We start from the raw sequence: 6,000 nt of genomic DNA on the forward strand, positions 1-6,000 counted from the left end.
GGATTGTCGTTACCGAAATCAGTGAAAGCCCATGCTACCAGAAAGGTGGGCTCATCCTGGGCAGCTGCCCGAGGGGTCTCGGCGTTACAACTTTGCCCGAGCTGCTACTTGGTCGGGATCAAACACCTTTGTGAAGTTATACAAGTTTGATACCCTGGCTTAGGAGGACCTCTTGTTTGGTCAATCGGTGCTGCAGAGTCATCCGCACTCTCCCGCCCGTTCTAGAGCTTTGGTATAAACCCCATGGTTCTTGAAGCATCCCCAGCATCCTCTAGGACGTATGAGAAAATAGGATTTTAATACCTACCGGTAAATCCTTTTCTCTTAGTCCTTAGAGGATGCTGGGCGCCCGTCCCAGTGCGAGCTGTATCTGCAGTTTGGTTATAGTTATGCTCATGTTGCGTTGAGTTCAGTCAGTCTGTGACTGTTGTTGTTCATGCCGTTGCATGCGTTGTTGTTGAATGCCATGTTGTACGGCCTGTTTGAGGTGTGAGCTGATATGTATCTCACTTTAGTTTTTAAAATACTTAAATAAACCTTTTCCTCGAAATGTCCGTCTCCTTGGGCACAGTTCCTATAAGTGGAGTCTGGAGGAGGGTCATAGAGGGAGGAGCCAGTTCACACCCATTCAAAGTCTTATATTGTGCCCATGTCTCCTGCGGATCCCGTCTATACGCCATGGTTCTTGAAGCATCCCCTACGGACTAAGAGAAAGGATTTACCGGTAGGTATTAAAATCCTATTTTTTTCGAACCCATGACAGGAGCTGATTGGCAGGAGCTCCATTTAATGTTTGTAAGGAGTGGTATCAAGAATATCGCTCATTAAATCTGGCCCAAAGTTTGTTTTTTACATTTAGCTTTTGGTATTTGTTCCATGATAGATAGGCAAGCATGTAAACGGTTAGTATCCTTCTGACAGAGAATGCAGAATTACATAAAATCGGATTTAATAAAATAATAATAAAAAATCTGATTTATTTGATTTAAACTGGTTCTTATTGATTTAAATCAGATTTTTGGGATTTAAATAGGATTTTTTAAATTAATTTTTTATTTCTTTAATTAAACTGTTTAATTTTAGATGTTTCCACCTTGGTTTAGTAATACGTGAACATTTTTTGAAGTGAGAACAGTAACAAAATGAACACAGTAATAGAATAAATACACACTAAACAGTTTCATCAAGAAGTACAATTAGGCTCTGACTTTCAGTTGTTTGAGTCAAACATGTACATGTCTTTTGTCCATGTCCTCGCGTTTGTCCTGGACAGAAAAGGCTCTGTAGCATGCAACCAGTTTAGCTGCTTTTTTATTTCCCAATCTGTTGCATGTTTTGGATTGTACAAAACCGTACATTGAAAAAATCCTTTCAATTCCTGCACTTGATGAAACTGCGGTGAACATCTGCTTCAGAAGATTTTCTACAGAAGTGTTTAACTGAAGTTGAGCTGCGTAGGACATCCACCAGGCTAGAGGAGATACTTAGCGTAAAGTGTCCACTTCAAACATGTATGGTGCAATTGGTTTCATGGATGCACGAAAGTTGATGATGACTGCATAATTTGACGATTGACATGAGCAAACTATAGCAGTCTCCATTTCAGCAGGACTAAGCTTTTTTTCCCCCCATGTACCTAGGATCAAGTAGATTAGCCAGCAAGTGGGCATCGGAGTGCAATTTTAACTCTTGCCTTTGGACACCACATCATTGTAATAAAGATGGCAATCTCTTCAAGATTATCTAACAGCTTCTTCCACACTTGTACAACCTCACCGAAGTCTTTGTGCACGATCCAGGGCTGCAGCTACATGTTTCAGTCGAGACAAATAATCTTCAGCACTCCGCTTAATACCAAAGTTATTAACTTTGTTAGTAATGTCTTGTGGGATATCATATTTGTTTTCATCACATACTCTAATAGGAATGGGACCGTTTTTCAGAAAGTACTCCAAACAGTCTGCCATAGTTTTCCAGCGTACGTCACTTGGTAGTATATAGTTTGTAGAATCTCCGATATACTATCCATTATTCTTCCCAACTGAGCTTAAAAAAAAAAGAAAAGAAAAAAAGACTGCACTCAACTACACGTCTATCTCTTTCTAAGAAAAAGTTGACGTTTTTACCGTTTTGATTTAAATCATAATTTAATGATTTGATTTAATAATTTGATTTAAATTATTTGATTTAAATTGTACAACCCTGAGAGAATGTTTAGTGTTTGGCAAATTATTAGCAATATCTACTAGTACTATGGGGCTAATTCAGACTGGATCGTTGCAGTAATCGCAGTCTGAATCCTTGTGGAGTGCGCACATGCAGTGGCCGCACTGCACGTGCGCACCCCCGGGAGCCCAGTGAGACGCGAACAGCATCTCTGGGCTGCGATCGCCTCTGCCTGATTGACAGGAAGGGGCGTGCCAACGGCGTTTGAACGCCGTTGGCAAGGCGCTGTCCGCACCGTTGCGGCCACGACAGCTGCGTGACATCATACACAGCCGCTGCGACCCAGGATGCGGCGGGTAGCCGCCTGCCAGCATGCAGGAGCTGCGAAGGCAAGGAGCTACTTGCCGGGTGCAAAAACATTGAGCCAAACATGCGGGGCGGACTAGTCCTGTGCTGGGCTTCCCCCAGCATGTCTGAGTAACTGATCACAGATGTGCAAAATTTAGCACATCTACGATCAACTCTGAATTACCACCTAAATCTTCACATTCCTCCCATATATTTATATGTAATGTGAAGATTTTTCCATGTTTCTATAAGGGAGGTACAACAAGCTGGAGATCAGATTGCACTTTCTCTTACGTCCTAGAGGATGCTGGGGACTCCAAAAGGACCATGGGGTATAGACGGGATCCGCAGGAGCTTGGGCACACTAAAAAGACTTAAGACTGGGTGTGAACTGGTTCCTCCCTCTATGCCCCTTCTCCAGACCTCAGTTAGACTTTGTGCCCAGGAGTGACTGGATGCACACTAGGGGAGCTCTACTGAGTTTCTCTAGAAAATACTTTTTGTTAGGTTTTTTATTTTCAGGGAGCACTGCTGGCTACAGACTCCCTGCAGCGTGGGAGTGAGGGGAGAGAAGCAGGACCTACTTCTGTGAGTTTCAAGGCTCTGTTTCTCGGCTACTGGACACCATTAGCTCCAGAGGGTTCGATCACTCACTTGGTGCGCCTTGTTCCCGGAGCCACGCCGTCACCCCCTCACAGAAGACAGAAGTCGGGTGAGTATGAGAAGATCAGAAGACTTCAGTGACGGAAGGTACAGCACAGCGGTAACGCTGTGGTCCATGCTCCCACACACTTCACCAACGGTATTTCACTGGGTGCAGGGCGCTGGGGGGGGCGCCCTGGGCAGTATGTTACTGAAGTTTCTTAGGGCGGCACAAAGATTGTGGGTGCCTCGGCACAGTGTACAGACCCCCGCCGGCATTTTTAAACAGTTTTGAATTTGGCGGGACGAAGCGCGATGGGAAGGGGGCGGAGCTTCGTCCCGCAGCTCACCGGCGCCAGTTTCCCTGCAACACGCGGCTGAGGGATAGAGACGCTGCGGGGACCTCCACGCTTCTCCAAGTAACGGGGGGGGGGGGCTTTTTCAGAGGGGGGCCGCAGTGTGGTGCTTAATAGTGAGATAAGGCAGCGCTGGGTACATATATCGTTTCTTGCGATATGTGGGCGCTGAGGTGTGAGCTGACATACTCCCTCTGTGTCCTTTATCTGGGCTTTATTGTAGGCCTGTCACCTAGCAGGGACGTTCTGTGTGTTGTGGTGTGTCGGTACTATGTGTCGGCATGTCTGAGGCTGAAGCTTATTCACCGGAGGTGGTTATTGGGGGAGCGGATGCGGAGCTAGAGTTGGGACTGTCGACGCAGCCGACACATGATTTGCTAGCATTGCTCAGTATGATAAACTCGAATGTAGCTTCCTTATCAAAGAGATTAGATAAGTCTGAGGCACAGACCCAGGTGTGGAAAAAGTCCATGGAAGAGGCTTTGTCTCAGGTTCAGACCCCGTCTGGGGCGCAAAAGCGGCCATTTACTCAGGTGGTAGATACTGATACCGACACGGACTCTGATTCCGACGTCGATTTCACTGAAGCAGCGTTACATCCACGTTTAGTTAAGAGTATTCAGTACATGATTGTGGCTATAAAAGATGTTTTACACATTTCTGATGAACCTGCGGTACAGGAAACTAGGATTTGCTTGTTCAAGGGAAAAAAACCTGAGGTGAAATTCCCCCCCCCTCATGAAATTAATACTCTTTGTGAAAAGGCTTGGGAGTCGCCGGATAAGAAATGGCAGATTCCCAAGAGAATTTACATGGCGTATCCTTTCCCCTCTGATGACAGGGAAAAATGGGAGGCATCTCCAACTGTTGACAAAGCTTTATCTCGTTTGTCTAAGAGAGTGGCGCTTCCGTCTCCTGACACGGCAGCTCTCAAAGATCCGGCGGATCGCAAGCTGGAGACGTCTCTGAAGTCCATTTTCGCTAATTCAGGTGCATTGCTCAGACCTGCTGTGGCGTCGGTATGGGTGAGTAGTGCTATTGCTAAATGGGCTGAGAATTTAGCTAATGATATGGATACTCTGGATAAAGATAATGTCCTTCTAACTCTTGGTTATATTAAGGATGCTGCAGATTACATAAAGGATGCGGCGAGGGACGTCTGTCTCTTGGGTTCAAGAACCAATGCCATGTCGATATCAGCCAGGAGGGCCCTGTGGATCCATCAATGGAACGCTGATACCGACTCCAAGAGGGCTATGGAAGCGCTACCCTTCAAAGGCACTGTCTTGTTTGGGGACGGCTTGGCTGACCTGGTCTCGACCGCGACTGTGGGTAAGTCCTCTTTTCTTCCTTATGTTCCCACACAACAGAAAAAGGCACCACATCAGCAGATGCAGTCCTTTCGTCACAATAAGTACAGGCGTGGAAAAGGCTCGTCCTTCCTCGCTTCAAAAGGTAGAGGAAGGGGAAGGAAACCTTCTGCAGGTTCAGGCGCCCAGGACCAAAAGTCCTCCCTTGCTGCTACCAAGTCCACCGCATGACGCTGGGGCTTCCCTGGGGGAGTCCGAACCGGTGGGGGGCCGTCTACGAAGTTTCAGTCAGGTCTGGATTCAATCGGGCCTGGATCCCTGGGTACAAGAGATCGTGTCTCAGGGATACAAACTGGAGTTTCAGGAGATGCCCCCTCACCAGTTCTTCATTTCGGCATTACCAGTAGGTCTTCCGGACAGGGAGGTGGTGCTAGCAGCGATTCAAAAACTGTGTCTACAGAGGGTCATTATTCCTGTTCCCTCGTCTCAGCGGGGGGGAGGGGTTCTACTCAAGCCTCTTTGTTGTGCCGAAACCGGACGGTTCGGTCAGACCAATTCTAAATTTAAAATCCCTCAATCCATACTTGAAAGTTTTCAAGTTCAAGATGGAATTCCTTCGAGCTGTGATCTCCAGCCTAGAAGGGGGGGATTTTATGGCGTCAGTCGACATAAAGGATGCCTACTTACGTGTCCCGATATATCCTCCGCATCAGGCTTTCATCAGGTTTGCGATACAGGATTCTCATTACCAATTTCAGACGTTGCCGTTTGGGCTTTCCACGGCTCCGAGGATTTTCACCAAGGTCATGGCGGAAATGATGGTGCTTCTTCGCAAACAAGGGGTTTCAATTATCCCGTACTTGGACGATCTCCTGATAAAGGCGAGGTCCAAGGAACGATTACTGAAAAGTGTGGAGTTGTCTCTATCGGTCCTGCGACAACACGGATGAGTCCTCAATTTGCCGAAATCCCAGTTGATTCCGACCACTCGGCTTACGTTTCTGGGCATGATTCTGGACACGGAGTTACAGAAGGTATTCCTTCCAGAAGAAAAGGCTCTGGAATTGCAGACGATGGTCAGAGAACTTCTGAAGCCGTCGAGTGTGTCGATACATCATTGTACTCGGGTTCTGGGGAAGATGGTTGCGGCGTACGAAGCCATTCCATACGGCAGATTT

The sequence above is a fragment of the Pseudophryne corroboree genome, chromosome 7 (genome assembly GCF_028390025.1).
Source record: "Pseudophryne corroboree isolate aPseCor3 chromosome 7, aPseCor3.hap2, whole genome shotgun sequence".
NCBI classification, from domain to species: Eukaryota; Metazoa; Chordata; class Amphibia; order Anura; family Myobatrachidae; genus Pseudophryne; species Pseudophryne corroboree.